Source organism: Mesoplodon bidens (assembly GCF_964165515.1).
Source record: "Mesoplodon bidens genome assembly, chromosome: Y".
NCBI classification, from domain to species: domain Eukaryota; kingdom Metazoa; phylum Chordata; class Mammalia; order Artiodactyla; family Ziphiidae; genus Mesoplodon; species Mesoplodon bidens.
Window position 1 is genome coordinate 33,152,476 of NC_138180.1, and position 19,717 is coordinate 33,172,192.

Genomic DNA, 19,717 nt, shown 5'->3' on the forward strand with positions numbered 1-19,717 from the left:
CTAACTTGAACCAAAAAAGAAAAAAAAAACTGAACCTAACAGTTATACAGAGGAAAACACTACCAAGGCACTTGCTCCAGTGGTAAACAATTCTGAAATTGGTCAGAGGTGGGGAATCATCTCCCATACAGCCAGCAGCCCCACCCGCCCACGCAAGGAGCGTCCTTATTGCAAAGCTGGGAGACCGTGCCCAGGCCTCTGTGAGTAAACGTGAGCTGAGCCCCAGGCCAGATGCTGCTGAACTGTTCCCACCCTTCCCAGGTGAAACACCTGAATATGTACAAGGGCTTGAAAGCCTAGAGGGAGGGCCGTGGAGCCACACCAGCGACGGCACGCAGGCCAACTTGGTGCCTGCAGGTCAGCCAGGATGATCCTGGCCACGGGCGCTCTTCTGGAAGCTTTCCATTGCCCTGCCTGAGATACCCCTCCCGTCCCGGCCCCCACTCCTTTTTTTCCTTCCTCTCCTGAACCCGGAGAGATATTCCCGTGGAAGTTATGGGTGACACATCCTCTCCTTTACAGGTGGCAGCCTGGCAACTCCTGCCGAAAGTCCAGCAGAGCCCCACTCACACCGGGCCACCCACAAAGCCGTGGACCCTCACACCCTCCCACCAGCACAGCCCCGAGACTGCTGACGGGGCAGAGAATATGGAGTCAGGCACAGCTGCAGGGGCTATTGCTGCCTGGAGTGCTGTTTATATTGACCTCAACCCAGGCACACCTGGGGAGGGCTTGCCGGCAGGGTCAGGCTGCCCAGGGCAGCTAATCCTCAGCCCTCAGGGAATCACATTGCAGAAAATGGACCTCGCTAAGACAGAATATTCGCCAAGGAAAAAAAGGACACAATGCCATTTGCAGCACCGTAGATGAGTCTCGAGGTAATCACGTGACTTGGAGTAAGTCAGAAAGTGAAAGACACATATCGTATCATATCACTTATAGGTGTTACCTATAAATTGATACCAGGGCAGATATTTCCACGGAGAAGGGCAATCACAGATTCATTAAACAAACTTATGGTTCACCAAAGGAAAGGTGTGAGGATTGAATTCATTACGATATTGGGGTTAACAGACATATACAAACACAGTAGACGTATATAATCACCAAAGACCTACGGAGTACCAAGAGAAGACTACTCAACATTCTGTCATAACGTACATGGGAAAAGGATCCCAGGAAGAACAGACATATGTATATGTGTAAAAGAACCACCTCTTGCACACCTACAACAAGCTAAACGTTGTACTCAAACATGCTGTAATAAAAAAATAAAAAATTAAATTAAAAACAAGAACAAGAAGTAGTGAGACACACTTGAGGGGCTTTCTCCTGGCACATTCCGTTCTACATTCCAATCTAGAACGCGACTTCCATTGAGGCTCTGCTGCCCTAGTAACCAGATTTGGTAAGGGAGAACTGCTGCCACCTTGTGGCCGTTTCTCACAACTGCAGCTTTAATCCCAGCGCTAATGGTCAGTGGATATTCCAAATCATTACAGGCCTGTAAATGACACCTGCCCTGAAAACAAATCCTGGGGTCATATATCGACCAAAAAATTCAAAAGACGTCCATATTCCAAAACGACAGTTTCAAGAGGCATATTTCACGCACATTAGTGTTCTGCTTCTTTTGCTTTCTTTCTTTCTTTGTTAAAAAAACGGGAATGGAAAAAGGCAACCCTCAGAATGGGCGAAAACGTTCACAAACGAATCAATGGACAAAGGTTTAATCTCCAATATATATAAACAGCTCATGCAGCTTAATATTAATAAAACAAACAACCCAATACAAAAATGGGCAGAAGATCTAAAGAGACGTTTCTTCAAAGAAGTCACAGAGATGGCCAAGACGCACATGAGAAGCTGCTCAACATCACTAATTATTAGAGAAATGCAAATCAAAACTACAATGAGGTAAGACCTCACACCTGTTAGAATCGGCATCATCAGATAATGTACAAACAACAAATTCTGGGGAGGGTGTGGACAAAAGGAACCCTCTTCCGCTATTGGTGGGAATGTAAATTGATACAGTCACTATGGAGAACAGTATGGAGGTTCCTTTAAAAAACTAAAAAGAGAATTACCATAGGATCCAGCAATCCCACTTCTGGGCATATACCCAGAGAAAACCATAAATCACAAAGACACATTCACCACAATGTTCATTGCAGCACTATTTACAATAGCCAGGTAATGGAAGCAACCTAAATGCCCACAGACAGACGAATGGATAAAGATGTGGTACATATATAAAATGGAATAGTACTCAGCCATAAAAAGGAATGAAACTGGGTCATTTGTAGAGAAGTTGATGGATCTAGAGACTGTCATGCAGAGTGACGTAAGTCAGAAAGAGAAAAACAAATATTGTATATTAATGCCTATATGTGGAACCTAGAAAAATGGTACAGATGAACTGGTTTGCAGGGCAGAAATAGAGACACAGAGGTAGAGAACAGACGTATGGACACAAAGTGGGGGAAGCCATGGGGTGGTGGTGGTGGGATGAGTTGGGAGATTGGGATTGACCTGTATACATGTATATGCATAAAATAGATAACTAATAATAACCTACTGTATAAAAAAATAAACAAAATTAAATTTCAAAATTTTTAAAAATAAAATGTAAAAATAAAACAGAAAAAAAGTTCTTCCATTCACACTGATGTATATATAACAATGAATTATTTCCATGCTTATATCTATAAATACATAAAAGAGGAATAAAATCTAACTTGAACCAAAAAAGAAAGAAAAAAAACTGAACCTAACAGTTATACAGAGGAAAACACTACCAAGGCACTTGCTCCAGTGGTAAACAATTCTGAAATTGGTCAGAGGTGGGGAATCATCTCCCATACAGCCAGCAGCCCCACCCGCCCACGCAAGGAGCGTCCTTATTGCAAAGCTGGGAGACCGTGCCCAGGCCTCTGTGAGTAAACGTGAGCTGAGCCCCAGGCCAGATGCTGCTGAACTGTTCCCACCCTTCCCAGGTGAAACACCTGAATATGTACAAGGGCTTGAAAGCCTAGAGGGAGGGCCGTGGAGCCACACCAGCGACGGCACGCAGGCCAACTTGGTGCCTGCAGGTCAGCCAGGATGGTCCTGGCCACGGGCGCTCTTCTGGAAGCTTTCCATTGCCCTGCCTGAGATACCCCTCCCGTCCCGGCCCCCACTCCTTTTTTTCCTTCCTCACCTCAGCCCGGAGAGATATTCCCGTGGAAGTTATGGGTGACACATCCTCTCCTTTACAGGTGGCAGCCTGGCAACTCCTGCCGAAAGTCCAGCAGAGCCCCACTCACACCGGGCCACCCACAAAGCCGTGGACCCTCACACCCTCCCACCAGCACAGCCCCGAGACTGCTGACGGGGCAGAGAATATGGAGTCAGGCACAGCTGCAGGGGCTATTGCTGCCTGGAGTGCTGTTTATATTGACCTCAACCCAGGCACACCTGGGGAGGGCTTGCCGGCAGGGTCAGGCTGCCCAGGGCAGCTAATCCTCAGCCCTCAGGGAATCACATTGCAGAAAATGGACCTCGCTAAGACAGAATATTCGCCAAGGAAAAAAAGGACACAATGCCATTCGCAGCACCGTAGATGAGTCTCGAGGTAATCACGTGACTTGGAGTAAGTCAGAAAGTGAAAGACACATATCGTATCATATCACTTATAGGTGTTACCTATAAATTGATACCAGGGCAGATATTTCCACGGAGAAGGGCAATCACAGATTCATTAAACAAACTTATGGTTCACCAAAGGAAAGGTGTGAGGATTGAATTCATTACGATATTGGGGTTAACAGACATATACAAACACAGTAGACGTATATAATCACCAAAGACCTACGGAGTACCAAGAGAAGACTACGCAACATTCTGTCATAACGTACATGGGAAAAGGATCCCAGGAAGAACAGACATATGTATATGTGTAAAAGAACCACCTCTTGCACACCTACAACAAGCTAAACGTTGTACTCAAACATGCTGTAATAAAAAAATAAAAAATTAAATTAAAAACAAGAACAAGAAGTAGTGAGACACACTTGAGGGGCTTTCTCCTGGCACATTCCGTTCTACATTCCAATCTAGAACGCGACTTCCATTGAGGCTCTGCTGCCCTAGTAACCAGATTTGGTAAGGGAGAACTGCTGCCACCTTGTGGCCGTTTCTCACAACTGCAGCTTTAATCCCAGCGCTAATGGTCAGTGGATATTCCAAATCATTACAGACCTGTAAATGACACCTGCCCTGAAAACAAATCCTGGGGTCATATATCGACCAAAAATTTCAAAAGACGTCCATATTCCAAAACGACAGTTTCAAGAGGCATATTTCACACACATTAGTGTTCTGCTTCTTTTGCTTTCTTTCTTTCTTTGTTAAAAAAACGGGAATGGAAAAAGGCAACCCTCAGAATGGGCGAAAACGTTCACAAACGAATCAATGGACAAAGGTTTAATCTCCAATATATATAAACAGCTCATGCAGCTTAATATTAATAAAACAAACAACCCAATACAAAAATGGGCAGAAGATCTAAAGAGACGTTTCTTCAAAGAAGTCACAGAGATGGCCAAGACGCACATGAGAAGCTGCTCAACATCACTAATTATTAGAGAAATGCAAATCAAAACTACAATGAGGTAAGACCTCACACCTGTTAGAATCGGCATCATCAGATAATGTACAAACAACAAATTCTGGGGAGGGTGTGGACAAAAGGAACCCTCTTCCGCTATTGGTGGGAATGTAAATGGATACAGTCACTATGGAGAACAGTATGGAGGTTCCTTTAAAAAACTAAAAAGAGAATTACCATAGGATCCAGCAATCCCACTTCTGGGCATATACCCAGAGAAAACCATAAATCACAAAGACACATTCACCACAATGTTCATTGCAGCACTATTTACAATAGCCAGGTAATGGAAGCAACCTAAATGCCCACAGACAGACGAATGGATAAAGATGTGGTACATATATAAAATGGAATATTACTCAGCCATAAAAAGGAATGAAACTGGGTCATTTGTAGAGAAGTTGATGGATCTAGAGACTGTCATGCAGAGTGAAGTAAGTCAGAAAGAGAAAAACAAATATTGTATATTAATGCCTATATGTGGAACCTAGAATAATGGTACAGATGAACTGGTTTGCAGGGCAGAAATAGAGACACAGAGGTAGAGAACAGACGTATGGACACAAAGTGGGGGAAGCCATGGGGTGGTGGTGGTGGGATGAGTTGGGAGATTGGGATTGACCTGTATACATGTATATGCATAAAATAGATAACTAATAATAACCTACTGTATAAAAAAATAAACAAAATTAAATTTCAAAATTTTTAAAAATAAAATGTAAAAATAAAACAAAAAAAGTTCTTCCATTCACACTGATGTATATATAACAATGAATTATTTCCATGCTTATATCTATAAATACATAAAAGAGGAATAAAATCTAACTTGAAACAAAAAAGAAAAAAAAAACTGAACCTAACAGTTATACAGAGGAAAACACTACCAAGGCACTTGCTCCAGTGGTAAACAATTCTGAAATTGGTCAGAGGTGGGGAATCATCTCCCATACAGCCAGCAGCCCCACCCGCCCACGCAAGGAGCGTCCTTATTGCAAAGCTGGGAGACCGTGCCCAGGCCTCTGTGAGTAAACGTGAGCTGAGCCCCAGGCCAGATGCTGCTGAACTGTTCCCACCCTTCCCAGGTGAAACACCTGAATATGTACAAGGGCTTGAAAGCCTAGAGGGAGGGCCGTGGAGCCACACCAGCGACGGCACGCAGGCCAACTTGGTGCCTGCAGGTCAGCCAGGATGATCCTGGCCACGGGCGCTCTTCTGGAAGCTTTCCATTGCCCTGCCTGAGATACCCCTCCCGTCCCGGCCCCCACTCCTTTTTTTCCTTCCTCTCCTGAGCCCGGAGAGATATTCCCGTGGAAGTTATGGGTGACACATCCTCTCCTTTACAGGTGGAAGCCTGGCAACTCCTGCCGAAAGTCCAGCAGAGCCCCACTCACACCGGGCCACCCACAAAGCCGTGGACCCTCACACCCTCCCACCAGCACAGCCCCGAGACTGCTGACGGGGCAGAGAATATGGAGTCAGGCACAGCTGCAGGGGCTATTGCTGCCTGGAGTGCTGTTTATATTGACCTCAACCCAGGCACACCTGGGGAGGGCTTGCCGGCAGGGTCAGGCTGCCCAGGGCAGCTATTCCTCAGCCCTCAGGGAATCACATTGCAGAAAATGGACCTCGCTAAGACAGAATATTCGCCAAGGAAAAAAAGGACACAATGCCATTTGCAGCACCGTAGATGAGTCTCGAGGTAATCACGTGACTTGGAGTAAGTCAGAAAGTGAAAGACACATATCGTATCATATCACTTATAGGTGTTACATATAAATTGATACCAGGGCAGATATTTCCACGGAGAAGGGCAATCACAGATTCATTAAACAAACTTATGGTTCACCAAAGGAAAGGTGTGAGGATTGAATTCATTACGATATTGGGGTTAACAGACATATACAAACACAGTAGACGTATATAATCACCAAAGACCTACGGAGTACCAAGAGAAGACTACTCAACATTCTGTCATAACGTACATGGGAAAAGGATCCCAGGAAGAACAGACATGTGTATATGTGTAAAAGAACCACCTCTTGCACACCTACAACAAGCTAAACGTTGTACTCAAACATGCTGTAATAAAAAAATAAAAAATTAAATTAAAAACAAGAACAAGAATTAGTGAGACACACTTGAGGGGCTTTCTCCTGGCACATTCCGTTCTACATTCCAATCTAGAACGTGACTTCCATTGAGGCTCTGCTGCCCTAATAACCAGATTTGGTAATGGAGAACTGCTGCCACCTTGTGGCCGTTTCTCACAACTGCAGCTTTAATCCCAGCGCTAATGGTCAGTGGATATTCCAAATCATTACAGGCCTGTAAATGACACCTGCCCTGAAAACAAATCCAGGGGTCATATATCGACCAAAAAATTCAAAAGACGTCCATATTTCAAAACGACAGTTTCAAGAGGCATATTTCACGCACATTAGTGTTCTGCTTCTTTTGCTTTCTTTCTTTCTCTGTTAAAAAAACGGGAATGGAAAAAGGCAACCCTCAGAATGGGCGAAAACGTTCACAAACGAATCAATGGACAAAGGTTTAATCTCCAATATATATAAACAGCTCATGCAGCTTAATATTAATAAAACAAACAACCCAATACAAAAATGGGCAGAAGATCTAAAGAGACGTTTCTTCAAAGAAGTCACAGAGATGGCCAAGACGCACATGAGAAGCTGCTCAACATCACTAATTATTAGAGAAATGCAAATCAAAACTACAATGAGGTAAGACCTCACACCTGTTAGAATCGGCATCATCAGATAATGTACAAACAACAAATTCTGGGGAGGGTGTGGACAAAAGGAACCCTCTTCCGCTATTGGTGGGAATGTAAATTGATACAGTCACTATGGAGAACAGTATGGAGGTTCCTTTAAAAAACTAAAAAGATAATTACCATAGGATCCAGCAATCCCACTTCTGGGCATATACCCAGAGAAAACCATAAATCACAAAGACACATTCACCACAATGTTCATTGCAGCACTATTTACAATAGCCAGGTAATGGAAGCAACCTAAATGGCCACAGACAGACGAATGGATAAAGATGTGGTACATATATAAAATGGAATATTACTCAGCCATAAAAAGGAATGAAACTGGGTCATTTGTAGAGAAGTTGATGGATCTAGAGACTGTCATGCAGAGTGAAGTAAGTCAGAAAGAGAAAAACAAATATTGTATATTAATGCCTATATGTGGAACCTAGAAAAATGGTACAGATGAACTGGTTTGCAGGGCAGAAATAGAGACACAGAGATAGAGAACAGACGTATGGACACAAAGTGGGGGAAGCCATGGGGTGGTGGTGGTGGGATGAGTTGGGAGATTGGGATTGACCTGTATACATGTATATGCATAAAATAGATAACTAATAATAACCTACTGTATAAAAAAATAAACAAAATTAAATTTCAAAATTTTTAAAAATAAAATGTAAAAATAAAACAGAAAAAAAGTTCTTCCATTCACACTGATGTATATATAACAATGAATTATTTCCATGCTTATATCTATAAATACATAAAAGAGAAATAAAATCTAACTTGAACCAAAAAAGAAAAAAAAAAAAAACTGAACCTAACAGTTATACAGAGGAAAACACTACCAAGGCACTTGCTCCAGTGGTAAATAATTCTGAAATTGGTCAGAGGTGGGGAATCGTCTCCCATACAGCCAGCAGCCCCACCCGCCCACGCAAGGAGCGTCCTTATTGCAAAGCTGGGAGACCGTGCCCAGGCCTCTGTGAGTAAACGTGAGCTGAGCCCCAGGCCAGATGCTGCTGAACTGTTCCCACCCTTCCCAGGTGAAACACCTGAATATGTACAAGGGCTTGAAAGCCTAGAGGGAGGGCCGTGGAGCCACACCAGCGACGGCACGCAGGCCAACTTGGTGCCTGCAGGTCAGCCAGGATGGTCCTGGCCACGGGCGCTCTTCTGGAAGCTTTCCATTGCCCTGCCTGAGATACCCCTCCCGTCCCGGCCCCCACTCCTTTTTTTCCTTCCTCACCTCAGCCCGGAGAGATATTCCAGTGGAAGTTATGGGTGACACATCCTCTCCTTTACAGGTGGCAGCCTGGCAACTCCTGCCGAAAGTCCAGCAGAGCCCCACTCACACCGGGCCACCCACAAAGCCGTGGACCCTCACACCCTCCCACCAGCACAGCCCCGAGACTTCTGACGGGGCAGAGAATATGGAGTCAGGCACAGCTGCAGGGGCTATTGCTGCCTGGAGTGCTGTTTATATTGACCTCAACCCAGGCACACCTGGGGAGGGCTTGCCGGCAGGGTCAGGCTGCCCAGGGCAGCTAATCCTCAGCCCTCAGGGAATCACATTGCAGAAAATGGACCTCGCTAAGACAGAATATTCGCCAAGGAAAAAAAGGACACAATGCCATTCGCAGCACCGTAGATGAGTCTCGAGGTAATCACGTGACTTGGAGTAAGTCAGAAAGTGAAAGACACATATCGTATCATATCACTTATAGGTGTTACCTATAAATTGATACCAGGGCAGATATTTCCACGGAGAAGGGCAATCACAGATTCATTAAACAAACTTATGGTTCACCAAAGGAAAGGTGTGAGGATTGAATTCATTACGATATTGGGGTTAACAGACATATACAAACACAGTAGACGTATATAATCACCAAAGACCTACGGAGTACCAAGAGAAGACTACTCAACATTCTGTCATAACGTACATGGGAAAAGGATCCCAGGAAGAACAGACATATGTATATGTGTAAAAGAACCACCTCTTGCACACCTACAACAAGCTAAACGTTGTACTCAAACATGCTGTAATAAAAAAATAAAAAATTAAATTAAAAACAAGAACAAGAAGTAGTGAGACACACTTGAGGGGCTTTCTCCTGGCACATTCCGTTCTACATTCCAATCTAGAACGCGACTTCCATTGAGGCTCTGCTGCCCTAGTAACCAGATTTGGTAAGGGAGAACTGCTGCCACCTTGTGGCCGTTTCTCACAACTGCAGCTTTAATCCCAGCGCTAATGGTCAGTGGATATTCCAAATCATTACAGGCCTGTAAATGACACCTGCCCTGAAAACAAATCCTGGGGTCATATATCGACCAAAAATTTCAAAAGACGTCCATATTCCAAAACGACAGTTTCAAGAGGCATATTTCACGCACATTAGTGTTCTGCTTCTTTTGCTTTCTTTCTTTCTTTGTTAAAAAAACGGGAATGGAAAAAGGCAACCCTCAGAATGGGCGAAAACGTTCACAAACGAATCAATGGACAAAGGTTTAATCTCCAATATATATAAACAGCTCATGCAGCTTAATATTAATAAAACAAACAACCCAATACAAAAATGGGCAGAAGATCTAAAGAGACGTTTCTTCAAAGAAGACACAGAGATGGCCAAGACGCACATGAGAAGCTGCTCAACATCACTAATTATTAGAGAAATGCAAATCAAAACTACAATGAGGTAAGACCTCACACCTGTTAGAATCGGCATCATCAGATAATGTACAAACAACAAATTCTGGGGAGGGTGTGGACAAAAGGAACCCTCTTCCGCTATTGGTGGGAATGTAAATGGATACAGTCACTATGGAGAACAGTATGGAGGTTCCTTTAAAAAACTAAAAAGAGAATTACCATAGGATCCAGCAATCCCACTTCTGGGCATATACCCAGAGAAAACCATAAATCACAAAGACACATTCACCACAATGTTCATTGCAGCACTATTTACAATAGCCAGGTAATGGAAGCAACCTAAATGCCCACAGACAGACGAATGGATAAAGATGTGGTACATATATAAAATGGAATATTACTCAGCCATAAAAAGGAATGAAACTGGGTCATTTGTAGAGAAGTTGATGGATCTAGAGACTGTCATGCAGAGTGAAGTTAGTCAGAAAGAGAAAAACAAATATTGTATATTAATGCCTATATGTGGAACCTAGAATAATGGTACAGATGAACTGGTTTGCAGGGCAGAAATAGAGACACAGAGGTAGAGAACAGACGTATGGACACAAAGTGGGGGAAGCCATGGGGTGGTGGTGGTGGGATGAGTTGGGAGATTGGGATTGACCTGTATACATGTATATGCATAAAATAGATAACTAATAATAACCTACTGTATAAAAAAATAAACAAAATTAAATTTCAAAATTTTTAAAAATAAAATGTAAAAATAAAACAGAAAAAAAGTTCTTCCATTCACACTGATGTATATATAACAATGAATTATTTCCATGCTTATATCTATAAATACATAAAAGAGGAATAAAATCTAACTTGAACCAAAAAAGAAAAAAAAAACTGAACCTAACAGTTATACAGAGGAAAACACTACCAAGGCACTTGCTCCAGTGGTAAACAATTCTGAAATTGGTCAGAGGTGGGGAATCATCTCCCATACAGCCAGCAGCCCCACCCGCCCACGCAAGGAGCGTCCTTATTGCAAAGCTGGGAGACCGTGCCCAGGCCTCTGTGAGTAAACGTGAGCTGAGCCCCAGGCCAGATGCTGCTGAACTGTTCCCACCCTTCCCAGGTGAAACACCTGAATATGTACAAGGGCTTGAAAGCCTAGAGGGAGGGCCGTGGAGCCACACCAGCGACGGCACGCAGGCCAACTTGGTGCCTGCAGGTCAGCCAGGATGGTCCTGGCCACGGGCGCTCTTCTGGAAGCTTTCCATTGCCCTGCCTGAGATACCCCTCCCGTCCCGGCCCCCACTCCTTTTTTTCCTTCCTCACCTCAGCCCGGAGAGATATTCCCGTGGAAGTTATGGGTGACACATCCTCTCCTTTACAGGTGGCAGCCTGGCAACTCCTGCCGAAAGTCCAGCAGAGCCCCACTCACACCGGGCCACCCACAAAGCCGTGGACCCTCACACCCTCCCACCAGCACAGCCCCGAGACTGCTGACGGGGCAGAGAATATGGAGTCAGGCACAGCTGCAGGGGCTATTGCTGCCTGGAGTGCTGTTTATATTGACCTCAACCCAGGCACCCCTGGGGAGGGCTTGCCGGCAGGGTCAGGCTGCCCAGGGCAGCTAATCCTCAGCCCTCAGGGAATCACATTGCAGAAAATGGACCTCGCTAAGACAGAATATTCGCCAAGGAAAAAAAGGACACAATGCCATTCGCAGCACCGTCGATGAGTCTCGAGGTAATCACGTGACTTGGAGTAAGTCAGAAAGTGAAAGACACATATCGTATCATATCACTTATAGGTGTTACCTATAAATTGATACCAGGGCAGATATTTCCACGGAGAAGGGCAATCACAGATTCATTAAACAAACTTATGGTTCACCAAAGGAAAGGTGTGAGGATTGAATTCATTACGATATTGGGGTTAACAGACATATACAAACACAGTAGACGTATATAATCACCAAAGACCTACGGAGTACCAAGAGAAGACTACTCAACATTCTGTCATAACGTACATGGGAAAAGGATCCCAGGAAGAACAGACATATGTATATGTGTAAAAGAACCACCTCTTGCACACCTACAACAAGCTAAACGTTGTACTCAAACATGCTGTAATAAAAAAATAAAAAATTAAATTAAAAACAAGAACAAGAAGTAGTGAGACACACATGAGGGGCTTTCTCCTGGCACATTCCGTTCTACATTCCAATCTAGAACGTGACTTCCATTGAGGCTCTGCTGCCCTAGTAACCAGATTTGGTAAGGGAGAACTGCTGCCACCTTGTGGCCGTTTCTCACAACTGCAGCTTTAATCCCAGCGCTAATGGTCAGTGGATATTCCAAATCATTACAGGCCTGTAAATGACACCTGCCCTGAAAACAAATCCTGGGGTCATATATCGACCAAAAAATTCAAAAGACGTCCATATTTCAAAACGACAGTTTCAAGAGGCATATTTCACGCACATTAGTGTTCTGCTTCTTTTGCTTTCTTTCTTTCTCTGTTAAAAAAACGGGAATGGAAAAAGGCAACCCTCAGAATGGGCGAAAACGTTCACAAACGAATCAATGGACAAAGGTTTAATCTCCAATATATATAAACAGCTCATGCAGCTTAATATTAATAAAACAAACAACCCAATACAAAAATGGGCAGAAGATCTAAAGAGACGTTTCTTCAAAGAAGTCACAGAGATGGCCAAGACGCACATGAGAAGCTGCTCAACATCACTAATTATTAGAGAAATGCAAATCAAAACTACAATGAGGTAAGACCTCACACCTGTTAGAATCGGCATCATCAGATAATGTACAAACAACAAATTCTGGGGAGGGTGTGGACAAAAGGAACCCTCTTCCGCTATTGGTGGGAATGTAAATTGATACAGTCACTATGGAGAACAGTATGGAGGTTCCTTTAAAAAACTAAAAAGAGAATTACCATAGGATCCAGCAATCCCACTTCTGGGCATATACCCAGAGAAAACCATAAATCACAAAGACACATTCACCACAATGTTCATTGCAGCACTATTTACAATAGCCAGGTAATGGAAGCAACCTAAATGCCCACAGACAGACGAATGGATAAAGATGTGGTACATATATAAAATGGAATATTACTCAGCCATAAAAAGGAATGAAACTGGGTCATTTGTAGAGAAGTTGATGGATCTAGAGACTGTCATGCAGAGTGAAGTAAGTCAGAAAGAGAAAAACAAATATTGTATATTAATGCCTATATGTGGAACCTAGAAAAATGGTACAGATGAACTGGTTTGCAGGGCAGAAATAGAGACACAGAGGTAGAGAACAGACGTATGGACACAAAGTGGGGGAAGCCATGGGGTGGTGGTGGTGGGATGAGTTGGGAGATTGGGATTGACCTGTATACATGTATATGCATAAAATAGATAACTAATAATAACCTACTGTATAAAAAAATAAACAAAATTAAATTTCAAAATTTTTAAAAATAAAATGTAAAAATAAAACAGAAAAAAAGTTCTTCCATTCACACTGATGTATATATAACAATGAATTATTTCCATGCTTATATCTATAAATACATAAAAGAGAAATAAAATCTAACTTGAACCAAAAAAGAAAAAAAAAAAACTGAACCTAACAGTTATACAGAGGAAAACACTACCAAGGCTCTTGCTCCAGTGGTAAATAATTCTGAAATTGGTCAGAGGTGGGGAATCGTCTCCCATACAGCCAGCAGCCCCACACGCCCACGCAAGGAGCGTCCTTATTGCAAAGCTGGGAGACCGTGCCCAGGCCTCTGTGAGTAAACGTGAGCTGAGCCCCAGGCCAGATGCTGCTGAACTGTTCCCACCCTTCCCAGGTGAAACACCTGAATATGTACAAGGGCTTGAAAGCCTAGAGGGAGGGCCGTGGAGCCACACCAGCGACGGCACGCAGGCCAACTTGGTGCCTGCAGGTCAGCCAGGATGGTCCTGGCCACGGGCGCTCTTCTGGAAGCTTTCCATTGCCCTGCCTGAGATACCCCTCCCGTCCCGGCCCCCACTCCTTTTTTTCCTTCCTCACCTGAGCCCGGAGAGATATTCCCGTGGAAGTTATGGGTGACACATCCTCTCCTTTACAGGTGGCAGCCTGGCAACTCCTGCCGAAAGTCCAGCAGAGCCCCACTCACACCGGGCCACCCACAAAGCCGTGGACCCTCACACCCTCCCACCAGCACAGCCCCGAGACTGCTGACGGGGCAGAGAATATGGAGTCAGGCACAGCTGCAGGGGCTATTGCTGCCTGGAGTGCTGTTTATATTGACCTCAACCCAGGCACACCTGGGGAGGGCTTGCCGGCAGGGTCAGGCTGCCCAGGGCAGCTAATCCTCAGCCCTCAGGGAATCACATTGCAGAAAATGGACCTCGCTAAGACAGAATATTCGCCAAGGAAAAAAAGGACACAATGCCATTCGCAGCACCGTAGATGAGTCTCGAGGTAATCACGTGACTTGGAGTAAGTCAGAAAGTGAAAGACACATATCGTATCATATCACTTATAGGTGTTACCTATAAATTGATACCAGGGCAGATATTTCCACGGAGAAGGGCAATCACAGATTCATTAAACCAACTTATGGTTCACCAAAGGAAAGGTGTGAGGATTGAATTCATTACGATATTGGGGTTAACAGACATATACAAACACAGTAGACGTATATAATCACCAAAGACCTATGGAGTACCAAGAGAAGACTACTCAACATTCTGTCATAACGTACATGGGAAAAGGATCCCAGGAAGAACAGACATATGTATATGTGTAAAAGAACCACCTCTTGCACACCTACAACAAGCTAAACGTTGTACTCAAACATGCTGTAATAAAAAAATAAAAAATTAAATTAAAAACAAGAACAAGAAGTAGTGAGACACACTTGAGGGGCTTTCTCCTGGCACATTCCGTTCTACATTCCAATCTAGAACGCGACTTCCATTGAGGCTCTGCTGCCCTAGTAACCAGATTTGGTAAGGGAGAACTGCTGCCACCTTGTGGCCGTTTCTCACAACTGCAGCTTTAATCCCAGCGCTAATGGTCAGTGGATATTCCAAATCATTACAGGCCTGTAAATGACACCTGCCCTGAAAACAAATCCTGGGGTCATATATCGACCAAAAATTTCAAAAGACGTCCATATTCCAAAACGACAGTTTCAAGAGGCATATTTCACGCACATTAGTGTTCTGCTTCTTTTGCTTTCTTTCTTTCTTTGTTAAAAAAACGGGAATGGAAAAAGGCAACCCTCAGAATGGGCGAAAACGTTCACAAACGAATCAATGGACAAAGGTTTAATCTCCAATATATATAAACAGCTCATGCAGCTTAATATTAATAAAACAAACAACCCAATACAAAAATGGGCAGAAGATCTAAAGAGACGTTTCTTCAAAGAAGACACAGAGATGGCCAAGACGCACATGAGAAGCTGCTCAACATCACTAATTATTAGAGAAATGCAAATCAAAACTACAATGAGGTAAGACCTCACACCTGTTAGAATCGGCATCATCAGATAATGTACAAACAACAAATTCTGGGGAGGGTGTGGACAAAAGGAACCCTCTTCCGCTATTGGTGGGAATGTAAATGGATACAGTCACTATGGAGAACAGTATGGAGGTTCCTTTAAAAAACTAAAAAGAGAATTACCATAGGATCCAGCAATCCCACTTCTGGGCATATACCCAGAGAAAACCATAAATCACAAAGACACATTCACCACAATGTTCATTGCAGCACTATTTACAATAGCCAGGTAATGGAAGCAACCTAAATGCCCACAGACAGACGAATGGATAAAGATGTGGTACATATATAAAATGGAATATTACTCAGCCATAAAAAGGAATGAAACTGGGTCATTTGTAGAGAAGTTGATGGATCTAGAGACTGTCATGCAGAGTGAAGTTAGTCAGAAAGAGAAAAACAAATATTGTATATTAATGCCTATATGTGGAACCTAGAATAATGGTACAGATGAACTGGTTTGCAGGGCAGAAATAGAGACACAGAGGTAGAGAACAGACGTATGGACACAAAGTGGGGGAAGCCATGGGGTGGTGGTGGTGGGATGAGTTGGGAGATTGGGATTGACCTGTATACATGTATATGCATAAAATAGATAACTAATAATAACCTACTGTATAAAAAAATAAACAAAATTAAATTTCAAAATTTTTAAAAATAAAATGTAAAAATAAAACAGAAAAAAAGTTCTTCCATTCACACTGATGTATATATAACAATGAATTATTTCCATGCTTATATCTATAAATACATAAAAGAGGAATAAAATCTAACTTGAACCAAAAAAGAAAAAAAAAACTGAACCTAACAGTTATACAGAGGAAAACACTACCAAGGCACTTGCTCCAGTGGTAAACAATTCTGAAATTGGTCAGAGGTGGGGAATCATCTCCCATACAGCCAGCAGCCCCACCCGCCCACGCAAGGAGCGTCCTTATTGCAAAGCTGGGAGACCGTGCCCAGGCCTCTGTGAGTAAACGTGAGCTGAGCCCCAGGCCAGATGCTGCTGAACTGTTCCCACCCTTCCCAGGTGAAACACCTGAATATGTACAAGGGCTTGAAAGCCTAGAGGGAGGGCCGTGGAGCCACACCAGCGACGGCACGCAGGCCAACTTGGTGCCTGCAGGTCAGCCAGGATGGTCCTGGCCACGGGCGCTCTTCTGGAAGCTTTCCATTGCCCTGCCTGAGATACCCCTCCCGTCCCGGCCCCCACTCCTTTTTTTCCTTCCTCACCTCAGCCCGGAGAGATATTCCCGTGGAAGTTATGGGTGACACATCCTCTCCTTTACAGGTGGCAGCCTGGCAACTCCTGCCGAAAGTCCAGCAGAGCCCCACTCACACCGGGCCACCCACAAAGCCGTGGACCCTCACACCCTCCCACCAGCACAGCCCCGAGACTGCTGACGGGGCAGAGAATATGGAGTCAGGCACAGCTGCAGGGGCTATTGCTGCCTGGAGTGCTGTTTATATTGACCTCAACCCAGGCACACCTGGGGAGGGCTTGCCGGCAGGGTCAGGCTGCCCAGGGCAGCTAATCCTCAGCCCTCAGGGAATCACATTGCAGAAAATGGACCTCGCTAAGACAGAATATTCGCCAAGGAAAAAAAGGACACAATGCCATTCGCAGCACCGTAGATGAGTCTCGAGGTAATCACGTGACTTGGAGTAAGTCAGAAAGTGAAAGACACATATCGTATCATATCACTTATAGGTGTTACCTATAAATTGATACCAGGGCAGATATTTCCACGGAGAAGGGCAATCACAGATTCATTAAACAAACTTATGGTTCACCAAAGGAAAGGTGTGAGGATTGAATTCATTACGATATTGGGGTTAACAGACATATACAAACACAGTAGACGTATATAATCACCAAAGACCTACGGAGTACCAAGAGAAGACTACTCAACATTCTGTCATAACGTACATGGGAAAAGGATCCCAGGAAGAACAGACATATGTATATGTGTAAAAGAACCACCTCTTGCACACCTACAACAAGCTAAACGTTGTACTCAAACATGCTGTAATAAAAAAATAAAAAATTAAATTAAAAACAAGAACAAGAAGTAGTGAGACACACATGAGGGGCTTTCTCCTGGCACATTCCGTTCTACATTCCAATCTAGAACGTGACTTCCATTGAGGCTCTGCTGCCCTAGTAACCAGATTTGGTAAGGGAGAACTGCTGCCACCTTGTGGCCGTTTCTCACAACTGCAGCTTTAATCCCAGCGCTAATGGTCAGTGGATATTCCAAATCATTACAGGCCTGTAAATGACACCTGCCCTGAAAACAAATCCTGGGGTCATATATCGACCAAAAAATTCAAAAGACGTCCATATTTCAAAACGACAGTTTCAAGAGGCATATTTCACGCACATTAGTGTTCTGCTTCTTTTGCTTTCTTTCTTTCTCTGTTAAAAAAACGGGAATGGAAAAAGGCAACCCTCAGAATGGGCGAAAACGTTCACAAACGAATCAATGGACAAAGGTTTAATCTCCAATATATATAAACAGCTCATGCAGCTTAATATTAATAAAACAAACAACCCAATACAAAAATGGGCAGAAGATCTAAAGAGACGTTTCTTCAAAGAAGTCACAGAGATGGCCAAGACGCACATGAGAAGCTGCTCAACATCACTAATTATTAGAGAAATGCAAATCAAAACTACAATGAGGTAAGACCTCACACCTGTTAGAATCGGCATCATCAGATAATGTACAAACAACAAATTCTGGGGAGGGTGTGGACAAAAGGAACCCTCTTCCGCTATTGGTGGGAATGTAAATTGATACAGTCACTATGGAGAACAGTATGGAGGTTCCTTTAAAAAACTAAAAAGAGAATTACCATAGGATCCAGCAATCCCACTTCTGGGCATATACCCAGAGAAAACCATAAATCACAAAGACACATACACCACAATGTTCATTGCAGCACTATTTACAATAGCCAGGTAATGGAAGCAACCTAAATGCCCACAGACAGACGAATGGATAAAGATGTGGTACATATATAAAATGGAATATTACTCAGCCATAAAAAGGAATGAAACTGGGTCATTTGTAGAGAAGTTGATGGATCTAGAGACTGTCATGCAGAGTGAAGTAAGTCAGAAAGAGAAAAACAAATATTGTATATTAATGCCTATATGAGGAAACTAGAAAAATGGTACAGATGAACTGGTTTGCAGGGCAGAAATAGAGACACAGAGGTAGAGAACAGACGTATGGACACAAAGTGGGGGAAGCCATGGGGTGGTGGTGGTGGGATGAGTTGGGAGATTGGGATTGACCTGTATACATGTATATGCATAAAATAGATAACTAATAATAACCTACTGTATAAAAAAATAAACAAAATTAAATTTCAAAATTTTTAAAAATAAAATGTAAAAATAAAACAGAAAAAAAGTTCTTCCATTCACACTGATGTATATATAACAATGAATTATTTCCATGCTTATATCTATAAATACATAAAAGAGAAATAAAATCTAACTTGAACCAAAAAAGAAAAAATAAAAACTGAACCTAACAGTTATACAGAGGAAAACACTACCAAGGCACTTGCTCCAGTGGTAAATAATTCTGAAATTGGTCAGAGGTGGGGAATCGTCTCCCATACAGCCAGCAGCCCCACACGCCCACGCAAGGAGCGTCCTTATTGCAAAGCTGGGAGACCGTGCCCAGGCCTCTGTGAGTAAACGTGAGCTGAGCCCCAGGCCAGATGCTGCTGAACTGTTCCCACCCTTCCCAGGTGAAACACCTGAATATGTACAAGGGCTTGAAAGCCTAGAGGGAGGGCCGTGGAGCCACACCAGCGACGGCACGCAGGCCAACTTGGTGCCTGCAGGTCAGCCAGGATGGTCCTGGCCACGGGCGCTCTTCTGGAAGCTTTCCATTGCCCTGCCTGAGATACCCCTCCCGTCCCGGCCCCCACTCCTTTTTTTCCTTCCTCACCTCAGCCCGGAGAGATATTCCCGTGGAAGTTATGGGTGACACATCCTCTCCTTTACAGGTGGCAGCCTGGCAACTCCTGCCGAAAGTCCAGCA